General features: G+C 42.7%; 1 long non-coding RNA gene and 1 pseudogene across 12 annotated transcripts; both read right to left on the bottom strand.

The window, feature by feature from the left end:
* Positions 1 to 200: 200 nt before the first annotated feature.
* On the bottom strand, positions 201 to 7,724 carry LOC123135352 (uncharacterized). 12 transcript variants are annotated; one of them, XR_006465952.1, is made up of 10 exons: positions 7,513 to 7,724; positions 7,313 to 7,427; positions 6,977 to 7,059; positions 6,291 to 6,820; positions 6,037 to 6,103; positions 5,827 to 5,932; positions 3,685 to 3,940; positions 3,311 to 3,504; positions 2,199 to 2,342; positions 1,869 to 2,138 (listed from the first exon to the last, which is right to left on the bottom strand). It is a non-coding gene; the product is annotated as an uncharacterized lncRNA (long non-coding RNA). The 12 variants fall into 12 exon arrangements; XR_006465947.1 differs by having other exon boundaries at positions 3,685 to 5,935; positions 6,291 to 6,485; positions 6,603 to 6,820; XR_006465946.1 differs by having other exon boundaries at positions 3,685 to 5,932; positions 6,291 to 6,485; positions 6,603 to 6,820.
* A 3,571-nt stretch (positions 7,725 to 11,295) lies between these two features.
* Positions 11,296 to 21,159, bottom strand: part of LOC123135313 (leucoanthocyanidin dioxygenase 1-like) — a 28,111-nt pseudogene continuing 18,247 nt past the window's right edge.

Here is a 21,159-nt window from a genome sequence, read left to right as displayed (position 1 = left end):
GTAATGTAGATCAACAACCCAGTAGTTAATAGAATAACCCTGACATTAGGAGTAGAGATACACCCAAATAGCTATATAATTTTCCTGATTTCCATACTATTTAGATTTTGAATGCGAATAAAGGAATTGCTTACAGTACAAAATATATGTGCAGACGTGCTTTATGGAGCAAACAGTCTAGGTGGTCGCTAGCTAGAGATTATCCCATGCCAATAATTCATCAGTGTGTGACATGACCGTGCGTTGCCACGGGCCTTCTGTTGTATAAAACTTAGTGAATTTTTGGCCCATTTCAACAACATAGCCTGAACACCCTTGTCGATGAATTCTTTTTGAATATCGTAATCCATCTTCATCTCTCTGATACTCTGCAAAAACAAATATATATAGAAACACACCTTTTGTATTATCATGCACAAGAAATATATAAAGAATAATTATGTGTATGCATCTCTTCTGATTGTTAAAACAAGACAATTTTTCAGTCCGGTCCTTCATAAAGCTTTGTCAATCGGCATTTTCAAAGCATCATTGGAAGCCATTAGTTTTCGTCTCTGATCTCAAAAGTGGACATGTATAAACAATATTAAAATAAAAATAAGGTCATATTTTTTTGAGGGGATAAATAAGCTCACATATAATATATATTCATTGGTGAGACGCTAAATGCGAGCATATTCATATTCCGATGATAATGAGACATACTTCTTCACCCACTATCTCCACCTTTCTAATTCTCGAGTTCCCTTCCACCATCACGTCCACACATAATCATACGCTTTTATATTTTGAAATTTGCTTGTCTTAACCTGGCGTAAATTCTAGAAGTCTATCCCCCCCCCACCCCCCTCTATAATAGTTTTTTAAATGTAGAGAAGTTGCCACTTGTCTCTCTCAATGCCTTGCTGAACCCTCTACTTATGGCTGCCATCACAAGAAAAATAAGCAAGATAGTGGTCGTAGGTGGTAATCATCTAAATTAGCCAGCCATAGTGTATATAAGATGCCGTGCACACACTGCGAATTGTCGAGGGCAGGGCAGACAACTATTTTCGATAAACAAAGATACACCAGAAAATAGAGTTAAAGACCAAAATAAAAGAGGGTTGCCCCAGCAACATGCAGGTTCAATCCCAGTGTAATACAAAAAAGGAGACTCTTCCCCTTGCGTTGTAACTCTTTTACAGTTGGTACTGCATTGATCTACACATGTAAACCTGATCGGCTTTATCAAATAAAAGTTGCACTTTGAACAAAATCTAGCACACCCAGTTTTGCAGCTTTTGCTACCTGTGAAAACTGAACTATGTCCACCAGTTGGTCCACAAATTCAAGCGAGACAACTGAATAATGAAGAAGTGCCCATGATACATGTCAAATTAACTATTCATGTCATGTCAATCATCTCATCAAGACCTCTTTAACTTTTGTAGTCCTCCACTAATTAGAACCTGATATTTTGCTTACCATCACAATGGCATTTTATTTGTCAACCTCGGCCCTTGCTGTCTGCCTCAACTCACCTAGTAGAATGCCCGTGCGTTGCTACGGGCTACAATGCATATACATGAATCAAACAAATGATTAAGATTGTCCCCAAGGTCGGCGCTCATTTCTCCCTCGTACGCCCGGGCGTGTTCGGACATCAAATAGGCTCTCAGTGGGCTCTTGAAAATTCCAACTGTTTGAACAGTTAGAGCTCCCCCAAATCCAGCACATATATAGGGGAGAAATTTGGTTGTCCAGACTATCCAACATGTTATATCCAACACATGGCCCCAGCGCCATCACGCACCCTTCCTACTTTGTTCTCTCTTTAAAACCGGGTGTTAGATTAACCGGTCATTGATCTGGTTGCAACCTATAAATATGTAAATGTCCTTTCATCAACAATAGTCATCCTTGATAAAATGAAGGGATAGCCACATGTCTATCAGTATTGTAGCATCTCAAAATTCTTTGAAACAATTGGTCTAGTAAAAGAAGAAAACAAAATTCACAACAATACCACACTACTACTGCCATAATCCAGTAAGAGACCATCTACTAATGTGCTAAACAAGGGCAACACCCAATGGAAATCAAATGTGTGCCCTTCATGTTCAACTTCAAGGTTTCAACCAATATGAATCCCCTTGCTGCAAGCAACCAACAAATCACAGTTCAGCGATAACAAGATCCAGAAAATCATATCTCACCATGAAACTGAATCCCCAAACAATAATCAACCGCAATGGACTTGTGCCTCGGCTTAAGGGTGGATCCGAACAGCCGATGTCTGGCCATTGGCTTAGGCATACTCTATAGCCGCAATAGGTCAATACATGTCTGTTAATTGTAACCTGAAAAAATAGCTAGTAAGTGTCAGAGTATAGTTGCAATAGGTTAAGTAAAATGCAGATAAGGGGATGCAAACTGTCATGAGCTTTCCATTGAAATTTTAATCAGAAAAGATCATTAAACTGGGCTGCTAATGATAATTGTTGACCTGTCATTAGTTTTTGGTGGCCATACAAATTTATTTGATTGAAAAGTAAAACAGCCATAGTGATAGCTCCAGCCAACAACCAAAAATGTAGTCTCACAAGACATAAATGAACATGCATAGTCATTATACTCAACAAACTGTTAGATTGCAGGCGACCTAGTAAAACTTTGGAGCTTCTCAAGTTATATGGATTTTCTAGCTAATAAGTGCGCACTACTGATAGTTTTTTGTATCTTGTAAAAACTGATGCGATTTTGTTTACAACACGATGTTTAAGGGGCACCTCCGTGTAGGATTATTGCCTTCATTAATTCCAGACATGCAACCTTGCACTATTCTTGTGCCTAGAGCAGAAAGACAACAAGGAAGCAATCTTGCTTCCTCAAAAGAAAATATACAATGTGGAAATTTTACACTGTAATTTCAAGTCCAAATTAGACAGCTCCAACATCAAATATACAGCTCATCATGACAGAACTGTTCTATTTACGAGACATCTCTGTAGGGTATAGTATAGTGGTACACCCAAAACCAGCTCTAGAAAGAAAGCGCAATGGTTATCACGTGTCGTGTTTTTGGTGGTGAAGGAAATTCTTGCTAATGGTAGCAATCAGTGATTAGCATATAAAAAAAACCTACAGACTCCCTACACCCTGCTACACATGATTTGGTACTATGGCTACTCTGTAAGTTCACATCATTCACGAAATGAGCCAAATTATGTTATCAGTATGCTACACGAACTGAAGGCAACGAATTAATTAAAGCGTCAATTAGGCATTTGACAATCCTGAATCCTAGGAAAAGGGATCAATATCCAACCTCAAAATCAAATGCATGAAACAGTCCTGGTACAAAGCCACTCACCATGGTCCTCATGTTCTCGCCACCGACGACCATTGTGTCAACAGAAGATCGTAATGGAACCTATCCCTTCTTTTCCTCCCCCTGCTACCTCCTCCGAGTCACCACAAAAGCTCCTTGCATCGCAGATATGCTCATGTATGAGGTTTTCGCTACATGAAAAGTGCCAAAAGGTCACCACGTTTCCTTGGTCACAAAATATTATAGGAACTATCTTTTGCTGAGCATTTTATATAGCTAGTGAATTAAATGACGACTTGCATTGCTGGGACACCATCACAGATGTATTTGCATCAAGGTAAAAGAGAGGAAACAGTACCACACCACTTTACCAGCTTTCAAGATACTTCCGGCTGCAAGGGGAGCATCAATAGGTTCATTCTCCTGGGTAAGCACATCCTCATCGAGTGACTTCGTCATGCAGGAGGTTCGAGTGCTCCTAGATATCCTTGAGCTTGACACCATTAGGGCTAGTGATCTGAAGATGACTTGATGAGCTATATGGATGGTCACTGATAGCCTTGAGCTTTGACATCATGTCGGTTAAAGTGGGGATCATCATTGGGCTAGCTATAGAAACCACTGCTACTAATAATAAAAAGTTAAAACACACGACAAAAAACGCCGTTTAATGAGATGTACTTTAACTGATCCTATCCAAATTAATACACATAGCAATTGCTTTGACAAAATCTGCTTAATAACAACAGCAGTAAAAGTAGAACAGCAGTACCAGCATCCCATCATGCACATAGACCACTATGAGAACTCACCGTAAAGCCTTATCAAACTCCGGAAGTATTCAGGTTCTTTGATTTTCAATAGCTAGAGTCGCACCTGAGGCACGCTCAAGATTTTTTATCCTACTGATGACACACTTGGTAGTGTCCCGGTGATTTATCTGGGCGGCGATTTATCTACTACACACAGGAGCTGCACGTCCTCTCTGAGTTGTTCTTCTGTTGCGGCTATAGATCTGGGTGGACATCGCCGCCTCACGTCCTCCCACTGACGTGGCCCCACCATCTCAACGCACTGACGCCCTCGCCCTAGGTTGCAGCCTCCGCGCCCATTGAAGTCCTTCCAGTCCTCACAACATTGGCAGCATGAACTGAAGAGCTGCCAGTCCTCACAACATCGGCGGTGTGAACTGAAGAGCAGTGGCAGACAAAGCTTCGACTCTTGTGTAGACAATGTTTGAGATCAGAGGAATAAAAATATTCAGAGGACTAACACTCCATTGAGAGAGGAAATCAATGGAGCTGAACATGCCTTGAACTTCGGCTCTCCTTTCTTGGTTTTCTTTTGATTTCAGTAAACTTGACTACATAACAGATACTACTATTGTACAACATTTTGTTACTTTTATTATTTAACAGTGTAAAAAGAAATTAAGTCAAGATCTTGAAGAATGCTAAAAATATATATCTAAATGTCCATGCATTGTTCCCAGATGTTGATTCCAACGCTGCAAGTTGTCTGCACAATCCTTCATATATATGTGGTAAGAAAAAATATCATAGAACTTCTAATGTTTGCGCCAATGAATATATACCAGAATCAACTTTTTTTAGCTATTCAAAGCTACAAAATAGAGATTAATTAGAGGGGGGGGGAGTAGAGGCTGCTCACTTGCTCTGTAACATATAAGCTAGAAAGCCATGATACGGCAGTTTGTGATCAACTATTCTAGGTATGAACATCTTCTACTATTGAGTGTCAATTCGAGAAACAAAGTCCCACATGTCCTCTTATTACTAAGTAGCAGTAAGTGTTGAATTAAGAAGCAATATGTCATATTGTGCAGCTAGAGGAAATGAGCAAATCAGTCATGAAAATTGACTTACAATAGTCTTCCTGAGGGCATCCAATTCTAGATGCTAGCAAGAATTTCTCATGAATTCTTCGAGCTTTAAGGTAGACTACTATTGTTGGTTCTGTTTCTTTTGCATTTCCATCGGAATCATGCTATCCAATTAACTACTAATTCAGGTTCTGTTTCTTTGGCATTTCCATCAGAATCATGATTTCGAATTAACTATATTAGGCTCATAGGAACTGAGAGACCCACAAAATTTACATTACCAGTCACATTAAGGAAACCATACTTGCATGACATGTATTAAGCTAGAAAATTATACTTTCAGGCTGATCATTTGTCGATCGGCTCTGACAAAAATAAATCCCTGGAGCAAATATGTGACCATATATGTTCGATCATGAGCCAAGATTCTTGCATAGAGAATCAAGCAACAAATAATGAGGATTGCACATGCAGAGGTAGCAAAGAAGACCATGCCAAAAATAAGTTATTGGAACACCCAACCGTAGTCTTCAGCTAGGAGCTAAAGTAAAACATACTTCTACATTCTTACACCAAGCAAGCAAGTATTGAGATTAAATCTCTACTATTAACTTGGAAGTTGTAATATATAAAACATGTTGCTGAAGTTGTGTTGAGAGAAGGAAGGTACCTGACTAAAGAGTTCAGAACAAAATAATCCAATACGTTGAAATGTATCCAATGATTTACCAGATGATATATCTCATCTAACCAGAACAATGAATCCCATGCCATACCTGCTGATATATTATGACTTCAATTAACCAGCACAATGAATCCCGCCAACAAACATAACTTTCCAAACTTGCATGCTCCTCTACTAATATGCTCCTCTACTAACCTGTTACCCAAACTGTGAGAAATCTGCCAACCATCTGTTTGCTGGCAACCAAACAATACCTGGACACCTGGTAAAAACACAATATTTGTCTTACTGCATGAACTTAACAGAAGCATCATCAAGAAGGTAGGATAGGACTGCTGAGCACAAATAGTTGCAGATAATTTTAAATATATTAACATTTAAAAGAGAAATATTAAGATATTTAAAGAACAAGCATATGAAATTTAATGGTACATGCCAAAAGAAAATACCTAGAAGTATTTGGCTGCTCTTCATCTCCTTCCATTGGTGTTTAAGTACCATAGCCATATGGGAATGGTGAAAAATATGCTCCATTACTTGTATCCTCCTCAATATACTCATCGACTGGTGATCCGATACACTTGAAATTTCTATCAAAATCGCTCGGCCTGACTCCTATGTTAACAGGGTCGCACACACTAAACCTACGGGCCAATATTGGTTGTGAGAACATATCATTTCCTGAAACCCTTAAACTCCGACTAAGGTTTCGGAATGATAGTGGTGGAAAGTGATGAGCTATCATGTCTTCTCAATGATACCTTAAAATCAGCATCTAGTTCCACAACCGGATCAGGGACAGGGAATGGCGTGTGATAGCCAGCATGAATGCTAGACCCAGCGTTCTTGTTTAGTGTCCTCGTAATAAGTGATATCCGAGCACATAGATATCAGCAGGGGGTGAAGAATGGAGTCAGTCATCTAAATTAACCCCCTTGATGGGCATTGGCCACCAACATTCCACGTCGACACAAAGAATCTGCACAGATAAGGAAGCAAAATAATGACGTCTCAGAATGCGCCAGCGAAGTAGAATTACGAAAACCACCTAAGGTACTATGATCTGAATAACATGAACAGTAGCACAGCAGATCCCTATTGCAATGTAGGAGCACAGACAGTGAACAGGTGGTACCTGTAATCTTGGGCTTTTGTCAGGCGTGACACATCAAATTCATTCCCTGATCTATGAACATGAATTTCGCTTCAACGACCGTTCTGAAGTAGGCCCAAAAGGAACAACATAAACAGAATAACCAACAATCAGATAAGTTGGGCTGCTCCAACAAACAATCGGATAAGTAGATTGTTTATATTTATATTTGGCAAAAGAGGCATAGAATAACCAACAATTTGATTGCACACACGTTCAAACTGGACGGATACGTGCACATTAGCAAACACCACCAAGTTATGTCCAGACCATTTGCAATCAAAAGATGAGATGTGCAGGGAAGGGGGTGGAGCTCACCACACCAGGCCAGGGGGTAGGAGGAGGGAGTAGGCAGCCGCAACATCCATGAGGGAGGGCTCGTCCTCGTCCACCTGAAGCAGTAGGAGCAGCAGCTGGTCCAGATCCGAGCAACCTACACAGAAAACAAAGGAAAGGAAAGGAATCACAAGGAGGGGGCATGAAGAAACCGACAAGACAAGGGAAGGAGGCGCGCGCACCATGGTCGGAGGTCGCCGGAGATGGCCTGCAGCTGGCGCGCGTCCTTTCCTTGGAGGTAGGCGTCGGACCTCCACGGGTAGCTAGGGTTTCGGGCGTCTCAGTCCATGGCTGCAGCCGGGTCGGACCTCCATGCACGATCTCGAGGGACGGCGGCCTGCCGGTGCGGCCGCGGATCTGGGCGCTGCCCCCCCCCCCCTGCCGCCGGATCCCTTCCATTCCCTTCCCTCCATTGGGAAAGGGAGAGAAAGTGAGGGGGAGGAGGAGGCCGCCGGCAGTGTCTCCATGGCCGGGCAGGGCTCCTCCCGCCTACCCGCGATGGGAGGTGGCGGGGGCGGCAGCGACGGGCGCTGGCGCACCGCGAGACGGGTTAGCTTTTGAGGGAGGAAGATGGGGGAGGGGATCGGCGGCGGCTGCGAGGGCGAGGGCGAGGGCGGCGACTTGATGTGCGAGGGCAACGGCGAAGGGACCTGGAGGCTTCGCTCGCTCGCTCGCTCGTTCGCACGTTGCCACCCAGCATGGTTTTTTTCGCTGGTTTTTCTTCGGAGGTTTATTTTCGTTCGATTCTGTCGCTTGCGAGAGAATTACGTGAACGTTGTTTTGGTTGGGTTTTTTTTGGAACGGGGAGGTGGGAGCGGGCACCAAAAAAAACCATGCTGGGTGGGAGGTGGATGCAAGTACCAAAGAAGTACAAAAAACCCGGATGAGGTGGGACGAAAATAAAACCCGAAACGCGACCTACCAACTGAGAAATTAGGAGTAGAGATTATGTTGGCTTATTTTTTTAGGTACATTCATTCATTTGTTATGCCTTCTCATGTTACAAGTGGGGCCAGAGCATCATCAAGAGAGAGAGAGGGTGGCAAGGCAGGAATGCGGGGAAGCTAATGGCCGTTGGATCGAGGGATCTGACGGCTGCCTTAAAACAAAGCGCGTACTGCTTCGGGGTTTTGGTGGGCTGTGGGCTGTCTTGGCTAGAGCTTGCTGGGATGTGCCAGCACTGGAATTGAGCATATGAATTGAGTAAACTGGATAATTTCCCCGCGCGTTGCTGCCAGAATATAAAGATTAATTACATATGACTTATATATGATGAAAAAGATATAAATCAAAAGCTACTAATTTTAACATATAAATATTCCGTACTTGCATTCTGTGTAAATCACGACATTTCACAACCTTCTGGAAGTAAATAAATTAAATAATTACCTAATCTATTACATATGTCGAGTGACAAAAATAAATATATTGGTATGGTTTGCGTGGGCTGAAAAAATATTAATGTATGGTGAAGTGGGATGCTTTGCATGTTGAGAGAATTAGTGATAATGAAATAAGGTTTGCATGGGCTGAAAATATTATTAGTGGATGCTGACGTGGCACACTTGGTGAGGTGGATGGTTTGCATGTTGAGAGAATTAGAAGTAGTGGTGATCAACTATTTAGGTATTATAAATTGATGTATACAATAGTAGAATTAATGACTTTTTTTACTTATCAATGATGACAAAGCATGACATATTGTCAACGTATGAGTGAATCAAACTTAGAGGACAAATTTCTCAGTTCAATTTTGCAGTAGAAGACTCTACAAATATGCTACCTAACAAAACACTAGAAAGTATATAATTAGACTATATGCTTTGAGATCTCCAGATCATGATAATTGATGATATTAAAATATATAAAAACACACACACACACACACACACACACACACACAGCACATACAAATACTTGTAATTTATAACATTGTTAAAGTTAGTTAAAAAATAAATTTTAATTTACATAATCAATTCTTTTAATGATATACATAATGAATATTATAATTAATATTTGGCAGCATTATTATATGGTTAACTGTTGAAACTAAATAAAAATATTCTTGTTATAATTGTATTGTAATAATATAAATTTTAAGTAAATAAAAAAGTTTTGGTATAAATTTTTAATTTAATTCGCTCTAAATTTAGTTATTATAAATGAAATCGGTTTCACTGATAGCGGAAACGGCCCATGGACTTGCTCATCTAGTAAAGCAGCGGTATTGGCAAACTATGAGAACAAAATGGAGAACTACTACTAAATACTCTTTGCAATAATAACAAATAAACAATTTTAATAAAAGTGATTCAAATATAAATGAGTATTGACAGACATAAACCTAACAATGCAATAATATAGTTTATAGACAGAATAACAAAATAAATATAGAACACCAAAAATTATAACTGAACCATAAACAAGACTGAGCAAAAATAAAACTGAAAAGTATAAACTGAACTTGGAAAACATATAAATTTATACTGAAATAAAAAATTGATCTAATGAAGGATAGGGCAGACTAAAAAATATAATGATGAATCAAATTAAATACTGAAAAATTATAACTAATGACTATGGAACTGAATTAATGCTCAGAAAAATGATCTACAAACACAAGCAATGCAGTAAAAGGAACAAAAACTAAAACTAAACCTAAAAACTAATTGCAGAGATCACACACACACGATATTTTCTGTGTGGTGAACACGTGAATCAAGGTGGGGAAGTATTTATGCCCTGCAGGTTGCGAAAATGCAGGCCGCGGTTCAATGCTAATGTAAAATGTCACTCAACAGGCAATGTTGGGATTTGCGAATCATATCTAATTAAGCAACTTCGAGCTAGACAAAAGAAACACACACTAGGTGTTAAGTAAATACTACTCACTACATAGGCTTGAATCTGAATAATCAAGTACAAGAATTAGCTCATATGAGTGACCTGAGTGAGTACAGGAGCATGAGCTAAATATGCATGTCGCTCTGCTTCTAAACACATAGACCGTGCGCATATTTCTGGACAAAAGCCGACTAAGGGATCCAAGTATTCCTTCCTCCATGCTACACCAACAGAACGCAAAAAATGTCGCAGGAAACATGACTGGCCATTAGCAGAGACCCTGCAAAAAAATCCTGGGCGGAGTCGCTACATCGAGCGGAGAGGTGGCTACAGAAATCAGCAAGCGGCGATGCTAAACGAGGATGATGGAGAGGACAAAGAGTTGAGTGCAAAGGAGGGGGGAAAGGGAGAAAGGTCCGTACATGTCTTGCGGCTGGCGATGACCGGTGGTTCCGCTCCGGCGGACCACCACTCGCTCATGGCACACTCGATGTGAGAGCCCCGCTAGCCTCATCCATCTCCTTTCTCCCCTGCTGCTCGCCTACAGCCTCCACCCCTCCTCCCGCCGTTGCCGGCATCTAGTCAAAATTTGGCATGAAGACAATTCAAAAACAGACTGCTGGTTTTTTGTAAAGCCGTTACAACATCATTGATTCACTAGACCGTAAAACAATTTGCTATCTGTAAGTTCTTGTTTGTTGTCGACCAATCGCTGGCATGTCAATCAACAAGCATAGAAGCACATCCTTTTATTGTAAGCGATGCTACGATCCTTATGAATGAATAAAGGAGATAATTGTAAAAAAACAAAAGGCATAGAAGCACATTTGTGCCTTAAATTTCACATATTTTGTGCAGAATGGAACCACCCAATCATCCACCGATCAAGATTACCAAAAAATTAAAAATATTGCATTTGAACCAAACCATTCATCGTTTACTTAATTATTACTTAGAACATCATAACATAAACATTACTAAAAATCGTTGCAAATGCCACAATAAAGCGCAAAATTAATATATATTTTTCTGATCACCTCTCTCAATAGCAAGCAAACTTATTCGTACAATTACCCCATGTGAGTAAGACTCATTATGGTAATTACTGTAGGATGAGTTAATTAATTAACTTCCACTATGTTGGCTGCCACCGACGCCATCTTGGCCTCCTCCCGTTCACTCTGCTCCTTCACGACCTTGTGCTCCTCGCCGGCGACCGGCGGCTTCGTGGCCTCCTCCTTTTCCTCCTCCTCGCCGGTGACCGGCGGTTTCGTGGCCTCGGCCTTCTCCTCTTGAACGGCAACCGGCGGCTCCTCAACCTCCTCAACATGTTGATCATTCGTCTTCTTGAGGACCTTGCGCTTGAGGTGCTGCCTGAAGGTGCACGGCTCGAAGCACGGCAGCTTGGCACCATCCACAAGGAGCTCCGGGAGCGGGCGCAGTAGCACGGAGTCGGGCGGCGGCTCGGCGAAGACGACCCAGGAGATGTGCATGGCCCGCCGGTTGACAAGCCCACGGTGGAGCACGCTGGTGTTGAAGGAAATATGCCCTAGAGGCAATAATGAAGTTATTATTTATTTCCTCATATCATGATAAATGTTTATTATTCATGCTAGAATTGTATTAACCGGAAACATGATTCATGTGTGAATACATAGACAAACATATAGTCACTAGTATGCCTCTACTTGACTAGCTCATTAATCAAAGATGGTTATGTTTCCTAACCATAGACATGTGTTGTCATTTGACTAATGGGATCACATCATTAGGAGAATGATGTGATTGACATGACCCATTCCGTTAGCCTAGCACTTGATCGTTTAGTATGTTGCTATTGCTTTCTTCATGACTTATACATGTTCCTGTAACTATGAGATTATGCAACTCCCGTTTACTGGAGGAACACTTTGGGTGCTACCAAACGTCATAACGTAACTGGGTGATTATAATGGAGTACTACAGGTGTCTCCAAAGGTACATGTTGGGTTGGCGTATTTCGAGATTAGGTTTTGTCACTCCGATTATCGGAGAGGTATCTCTGGGCCCTCTCGGTAATGCACATCACTATAAGCCTTGCAAGCAATGTAGCTAATGAGTTAGTTACGGAATGATGCATTACATAACGAGTAAAGAGACTTGCCGGTAACGAGATTGAACTAGGTATTGGATACCGACGATCGAATCCCGGGCAAGTAACATACCGATGACAAAGGGAACAACGTATGTTGTTATGCGGTTTGACCGATAAAGATCTTTGTAGAATGTGTAGGAGCCAATATGAGCATCCAGGTTCCGCTATTGGTTATTGACCGAGAATAGTTCTAGGTCATGTCTACATAGTTCTTGAACCCGTAGGGTCCGCACGCTTAATGTTACGATGACAGTTTTATTATGAGTTTATAAGTTTTGATGTACCGAAGATTGTTCGGAGTCCCGGATGTGATCACGGACATGACGAGGAGTCTCGAAATGGTCGAGACATAAAGATTGATATATTGGAAGCCTATATTTGGATATCGGAATGGTTCCGGGTGAAATCAGGATTTTACCATAACACCGGGGGGTTACCGGAACCCTCCCGGGGGTTAGTGGGCCTTAGTGGGCCATGATGGAGAAGAGGAGGGCCGGCCAGGGCAGGCCGCACGCTCCCTCCCCCCTAGTCCGAATAGGACAAGGAAGGGACGGGCGGCGCCCCCCTTTCCTCTTTCCCCTCCCTCCTTTCCTTCTCCACCAAGGCAAGAGGGGGGAGTCCTACTCCCGGTGGGAGTAGGACTCCTCCAGGCGCACCCCTAGAGGGTCGGCTGCACCTCCCCCTCCCTCCTTTATATACGGGGGCGGGGGGGCACCCTAGAACACACAAGTTGATCTTCAAGATCGTTCCTTAGCCGTGTGCGGTGCCCCCCTCCACCATATTCCACCTCGGTCATATCGTCGCGGAGTTTAGGCGAAGCCCTGCGTCGGTAGAACATCGTCATCATCACCACGCCGTCGTGCTGACGGAACTCATCCCCGACACTTTGCTGGATCGGAGTTCGGGGATCGTCATCGAGCTGAACGTGTGCTGAACTCGGAGGTGACGTACGTTCGGTACTTGGATCGGTCGGATCGTGAAGACTTACGACTACATCAACCGCATTGTCATAACGCTTCCGCTTATGGTCTACGAGGGTACATGGACAATACTCTCCCCTCTCGTTGCTATGCATCACCATGATCTTGCGTGTGCGTAGGAAATTTTTGAAATTACTACGTTCCCCAACAGTGGCATCCGAGCCTGGTTTTATGCGTAGATGTCATATGCACGAGTAGAACACAAGTGAGTTGTGGGCAATACAAGTCATACTACTTACCAGCATGTCATACTTTGGCTTAGCGGTATTGTGAGATGAAGCGGCCCAGACCGACATTACGCGTACGCTTACGCGAGACTGGTTTCACCATTACGAGCACTCGTGCTTAAAGGTGACTGGCGGGTGTCTGTCTCTCTCACTTTAGTTGAATCGAGTGTGGCTACGCCCGGTCCTTGCGAAGGTTAAAACAGCACTAACTTGACGAACTATCGTTGTGGTTTTGATGCATAGGTAAGAACGGTTCTTGCTCAGCCCGTAGCAGCCACGTAAAATTTGCAACAACAAAGTAGAGGACGTCTAACTTGTTTTTGCAGGGCATGTTGTGATGTGATATGGTCAAGACGTGATGCTATATTTTATTGTATGAGATGATCATGTTTTGTAACCGAAGTTATCGGCAACTGGCAGGAGCCATATGGTTGTCGCTTTATTGTATGAAATGTAAAGGCCCTGTAATTGCTTTACTTTATCACTAAGCGGTAGCGATAGTCGTAGAAGCAATAGATGGCGTAACGACAACGATGCTACGATGGAGATCAAGGTGTCGCGCCGGTGACAATGGTGATCACGACGGTGCTTTGAAGATGGAGATCACAAGCACAAGATGATGATGGCCATATCATATCACTTATATTGATTGCATGTGATGTTTATCCTTTATGCATCTTATCTTGCTTTGATTGACGGTAGCATTTTAAGATGATCTCTCACTAAAATTATCAAGAAGTGTTCTCCCTGAGTATGCACCGTTGCGAAAGTTCTTCATGCTGAGACACCACGTGATGATCGGGTGTGATAGGCTCTACGTTCAAATACAACGGGTGTAAAACAGTTGCACACGCGGAATACTCAGGTTAAACTTGACGAGCCTAGCATATAACAGATATGGCCTCAGAACACGGAGCCGAAAGGTCGAGCGTGAATCATATAGTAGATATGATCAACATATTGATGTTCACTGTTGAAACTACTCCATCTCACGTGATGATCGGACATGGTGTAGTTGATATGGATCACGTAATCACTTAGAAGATTAGAGGGATGTCTATCTAAGTGGGAGTTCTTTAGTAATATGATTAATCGAACTTAAATTTATCATGAACTTAGTACCTGATAGTATTTTGCTTGTCTATGTTTGTTGTAGATAGATGGCTCGTGCTGTTGTTCTGTTGAATTTTAATGCGTTCCTTGAGAAAGGAAAGTTGAAAGATGATGGTAGCAATTACACGGACTGGGTCCGTAACCTGAGGATTATCCTCATTGCTGCACAGAAGAATTACATCATGGAAGCACCGCTGGGTGCCAGGCCTGCTGCCGATGCAACTGACGACGTTAAGAACGTCAGGCAGAGCAAAGTTGATGACTACTCGATAGTTCAGTGTGCCATGCTTTACGGTTTAGAACCGGGTCTTTAACGACGTTTTGAGATGTTCCCGGATTGAGAGATATGAAGTCTCCAATAAGTTCTATAGCTGCAAGATGGAGGAGAATAGTTCTGTCAGTGAACACATACTCAAAATGTCTGGGTATAATAATCACTTGATTCAACTGGGAGTTAATCTTCCTGATGATAGTGTCATTGACAGAATTCTTCAATCACTGCCACCAAGCTACAAGAGCTTCGTGATGAACTATAATATGCAAGGGATGGACAAGACTATTCCCGAGCTCTTCGCAATGCTAAAAGCCACGGAGGTAGAAATCAAGAAGGAGCATCAAGTGCTGATGGTCAGCAAGACCACCAGTTTCAAGAAAAAGGGCAAAGGGAAGAAGAAAGGGAACTTCAAGAAGAACAGCAAACAAGTTGCTGCTCAAGAGAAGAAACCCAAGTCTGGACCTAAGCCTGAAACTGAGTGCTTCTACTGCAAGCAGACTGGACACTAGAAGCGGAACTGCCCCAAGTATTTGGCGGATAAGAAAGATGGCAAAGTGAACAAAGGTATATGTGATATACATGTTATTGATGTGTACCTTACTAGTGCTCGCAGTAGTACCTGGGTATTTGATACTGGTTCTGTTGCTAATATTTGCAACTCGAAACAGGGACTACGGATTAAGCGGAGATTGGCTAAGGACGAGGTGACGATGCGCGTGGGAAATGGTTCCAAAGTCGATGTGATCACAGTCGGCACGCTACCTCTACATCTACCATCGGGATTAGTTTTAGACCTAAATAATTGTTATTTGGTGCCAGCGTTGAGCATGAACATCTGGATCTTGTTTAATGCGAGACGGTTATTCATTTAAGTCAGAGAATAATGGTTGTTCTATTTATATGAGTAATATCTTTTATGGTCATGCACCCTTGAAGAGTGGTCTATTTTTATTGAATCTAGATAGTAGTGATACACATATTCATGGTGTTGAAACCAAAAGATGCAGAGTTGATAATGATAGTGCAACTTATTTGTGGCACTGCCGTTTAGGTCATATCGGTGTAAAGCGCATGAAGAAACTCCATACTGATGGGCTTTTGGAATCACTTGATTATGAATCACTTGGTACTTGCGAACCGTGCCTCATGGGCAAGATGACTAAAACGCCGTTCTCCGGAACTATGGAGCGAGCAACTGATTTGTTGGAAATCATACATACTGATGTTTGTGGTCCAATGAATGTTGAGGCTCGCGGCGGGTATCGTTATTTTCTCACCTTCACAGATGATTTAAGCAGATATGGGTATATCTACTTAATGAAACACAATTCTGAAACATTTGAAAAGTTCAAAGAATTTCAGAGTGAAGTGGAAAATCATCGTAACAAGAAAATAAAATTTCTACGATCTGATCGTGGAGGAGAATATTTGAGTTACGAGTTTGGTTTACATTTGAAACAATGCGGAATAGTTTCGCAACTCACGCCACCCGGAACACCACAATGAAATGGTGTGTCCGAACGTCGTAATCGTACTTTACTAGATATGGTGCGATCTATGATGTCTCTTACTGATTTACCGCTATCGTTTTGGGGTTATGCTTTAGAGACGGCCGCATTCACGTTAAATAGGGCACCATCAAAATCCGTTGAGACGACGCCTCATGAACTGTGGTTTGGCAAGAAACCAAAGTTGTCGTTTCTTAAAGTTTGGGGCTGCGATGCTTATGTGAAGAAACTTCAACCAGATAAGCTCGAACCCAAATCGGAGAAATGTGTCTTCATAGGATACCCAAAAGAGACTGTTCACTACACCTTCTATCACAGATCTGAGGGCAAGATTTTCGTTGCTAAATTCAGATCCTTTCTAGAGAAGGAGTTTCTCTCGAAAGAAGTGAGTGGGAGGAAAGTAGAACTTGATGAGGTAACTGTACCTGCTCCCTTATTGGAAAGTAGTTCATCACAAGAACCGGTTCCTATGACAACTACACCAATTAGTGAGGAAGCTAATGATATTGATCATGAAACTTCAGATCAAGTTTCTGTTGGAAATATGCCCTAGAGGCAATAATAAATTAGTTATTATTATATTTCCTTGTTCATGATAATCGTTTATTATCCATGCTAGAATTGTATTGATAGGAAACTCAGATACATGTGTGGATACATAGACAACACCATGTCCCTAGTAAGCCTCTAGTTGACTAGCTCGTTGATCAATAGATGGTGACGGTTTCCTGACCATGGACATTGGATGTCGTTGATAACGGGATCACATCATTAGGAGAATGATGTGATGGACAAGACCCAATCCTAAGCTTAGCTCAAAGATCGTGTAGTTCGTATGCTAAAGCTTTTCTAATGTCAAGTATCATTTCCTTAGACCATGAGATTGTGCAACTCCCGGATACCGTAGGAGTGCTTTGGGTGTGCCAAACGTCACAACGTAACTGGGTGGCTATAAAGGTACACTACGGGTATCTCCGAAAGTGTCTGTTGGGTTAGCACGAATCGAGACTGGGATTTGTCACTCCGTGTAAACGGAGAGGTATCTCTGGGCCCACTCGATAGGACATCATCATAATGTGCACAATGTGATCAAGGAGTTGATCACGGGATGATGTGTTACGGAACGAGTAAAGAGACTTGCCGGTAACGAGATTGAACAAGGTATCGGGATACCGACGATCGAATCTCGGGCAAGTATCGTACCGCTAGACAAAGGGAATTGTATACGGGATTGATTAAGTCCTTGACATCGTGGTTCATCCGATGAGATCATCGTAGAACATGTGGGAGCCAACATGGGTATCCAGATCCCGCTGTTGGTTATTGACCGGAGAACGTCTCAGTCATGTTTGCATGTCTCCCGAACCCGTAGGGTCTACACACTTAAGGTTCGGTGACGCTAGAGTTATATAGATATTAGTATGCAGTAACCCGAAAGTTGTTCGGAGTCCTGGATGAGATCTTGGACATCACGAGGAGTTCCGGAATGGTCTGGAGGTAAAGAATTATATATAGGAAGTGCTATTTCGGCCATCGGGACAAGTTTCGGGGTCACCGGTATTGTACCGGGACCACCGGAAGGGTCCCGGGGGTCCACCGGGTGGGGCCACCTGCCCCGGGGGCCACATGGGCTGTAGGGGGTGCACCTTGGCCTACATGGGCCAAGGGCACCAGCCCCTAAAGGCCCATGCACCAAAGGGACAAGAGGAGGGGAGAGTCCTAAAGGGGGAAGGCACCTCCGAGGTGCCTTGGGGAGGATGGACTCCTTCCCCCCCTTGGCCGCACCCTTCCTTGGAGGAAGGGGAAATGCTGCGCCCTCCCCTCCCTTGGCCCTATACATAGTGGGGGGAAGGGAGGGCAACCACATCTAAGCCCTCGCGCCTCCCTCTCCCTCCCATGACACATCTCCCTCCTCCCGCAGCGCTTGGTGAAGCCCTGTTGGAATCCCGCTACTTCCACCACCACGCCGTCGTGCTGTTGGATCTCCATAAACCTCTCCTCCCCCCTTGCAGGATCAAGAAAGAGGAGACGTCTCTGCTCCGTACATGTGTTGAACGCGGAGGTGCCGTCCGTTCGGCGCTAGGATCATCGATGATTTGGATCACGACGAGTACGTCTCCATCAACCCCGTTCTCTTGAACGCTTCCGCGCGCGATCTAGAAGGGTATGTAGATCCACTCCTCCCTCGTTGCTAGATGACTCCATAGATAGATCTTGGTGACACGTAGGAAAATTTTGAATTTATGCTACGTTCCCCAACAGTGGCATCATGAGCTAGGTCTATGCGTAGTTTCTATGCACGAGTAGAACACAAAGTAGTTGTGGGCGTTGATTTGTTCAATATGCTTGCCGTTACTAGTCTTATCTTGATTCGGCAGCATCGTGGGATGAAGTGGCCCGGACCGACCTTACACGTACTCTTACGTGAGACTGGTTCCACCGACTGACATGCACTAGTTGCATAAGGTGGCTAGCGGGTGTCTGTCTCTCCCACTTTAGTCGGATCGGATTCGATGAAAAGGGTCCTTATGAAGGGTAAATAGCAATTGGCATATCATGTTGTGGTCTTTGCGTAGGTAAGAAACGTTCTTGCTAGAAACCCATAAGCAGCCACGTAAAACATGCAAACAACAATTAGAGGACGTCTAACTTGTTTTTGCAGGGTATGCTATGTGATGTGATATGGCCAAAAGGATGTGATGAATGATATATGTGATGTATGAGATTGATCATGTTCTTGTAATAGGAATCACGACTTGCATGTCGATGAGTATGACAACCGGCAGGAGCCATAGGAGTTGTCTTAATTTATTTATGACCTGCGTGTCAACATAAACGTCATGTAAGTACTTTACTTTATTGCTAACTGTTAGCTATAGTAGTAGAAGTAATAGATGACGAGACAACTTCATGAAGACACGATGATAGAGATCATGATGATGGAGATCATGGTGTCATGCCGGTGACGATGATGATCATGGAGCCCCCAAGATGGAGATCAAAGGAGCTATATGATATTGGCCATATCATGTCACTATTATTTGATTGCATGTGATGTTTATCATGTTTATACATCTTGTTTGCTTAGAATGAAGGTAGTAAATAAGATGATCCCTCATTACAATTTCAAGAATGTGTTCTCCCCTAACTGTGCACCGTTGCTAAAGTTCGTCGTTTCGAAGCACCACGTGATGATCGGGTGTGATAGATCCTTACGTTCACATACAACGGGTGTAAGACAGTTTTACACATGCAAAACACTTAGGGTTAACTTGACGAGCCTAACATGTACAGACATGGCCTCGGAACACAAGAGACCGAAAGGTCGAGCATGAGTCGTATGGTAGATACGATCAACATGAAGATGTTCACTGATGATGACTAGTCCGTCTCACGTGATGATCGGACATGGCCTAGTTGACTCGGATCATGTAATCACTTAGATGACTAGAGGGATGTCTATCTGAGTGGGAGTTCATAAGATGAACTTAATTATCCTGAACATAGTCAAAAGGTCTTCGCAAATTATGTCGTAGCTCGCGCTTTAGTTCTATTGTTTAGATATGTTCCTAGAGAAAATTTAGTTGAAAGTTGATAGTAGCAATTATGCGGACTAGGTCCGTAAACTGAGGATTGTCCTCATTGCTTCATAGAAGGCTTATGTCCTTAATGCACCGCTCAGTGTGCTGAACCTCGAACGTTGTCTGTGGATGTTGCGAACATCTGACATACACATTTTGATAACTACATGATAGTTCAGTGAAATGGTTTAGAATTGAGGCAGCAAAGATGTTTTTTGAAACGTCGCGGAACATATGAGATGTTTCGAGAGCTGAAATTGGGATTTCAAGCTCGTGCCCACGTCAAGAGGTATAAGACCTCCGACGATTTTCTTAGCCTGCAAACTAAGGGAGAAAAGCTCAATTGTTGAGCTTGTGCTCAGATTGTCTGAATACAACAATCGCTTGAATCAAGTGGGAGTTGATCTTCCAAATGAAATGGTGATAGTTCTCCGAAGTCATTACCACCAAGCTGCTAGAGCTTTGTGATGAACTATAATATATCAGGGACATATATGATGATCCTTAAGATATTCGCGATGTTTGACACCACAAAAGTAGAAATCAAGAAGGAGCATCAATTGTTGATGGTTGGTGAAACCACTAGTTTCAAGAAGGGCAAGGGCAAGAAGGGATACTTCATGAAACGGCAATTCAGCTGCTGCTCTAGTGAAGAAACCCAAGGTTGAACCCAAACCCGAGACTAAGTGCTTCTGTAATAAGGGGAACAGCCATTGGAGCAGAATTACCCTAGATACTTGGTAGATGAGAAGGCTGGCAAGGTCGATAGAGGTATATTGGATATACATTGTGTTGATGTGTACTTTACTAGTACTCCTAGTAGCACCAGGGTATTAGATACCGGTTCGGTTGCTAAGTGTTAGTAACTCGAAATAAAAGCTATGGAATAAACGGAGACTAGCTAAAGGTGAGCTGACGATATGTGTTGGAAGTGTTTCCAATGTTGATATGATCAAGCATCGCACGCTCCCTCTACCATCGAGATTGGTGTTTGCGTTGAGCATAGACATAATTGGATTATGTCTATCGCAATACGGTTATTCATTTAAGGAGAATAACGGTTACTCTATTTATTTGAATAATACCTTCAATGGTCTTGCACCTAAGACGAATGGTTCATTGAATCTCGATCATAGTGATACACATGTTCATGCCAAAGAGATATAAG

This window comes from Triticum aestivum, chromosome 6B (assembly GCF_018294505.1).
Source record: "Triticum aestivum cultivar Chinese Spring chromosome 6B, IWGSC CS RefSeq v2.1, whole genome shotgun sequence".
Taxonomy (NCBI): Eukaryota; Viridiplantae; Streptophyta; class Magnoliopsida; order Poales; family Poaceae; genus Triticum; species Triticum aestivum.
The sequence above is the reverse complement of the archived record's forward strand: the minus strand, read 5'-3'. Positions and strand labels throughout refer to the sequence as shown.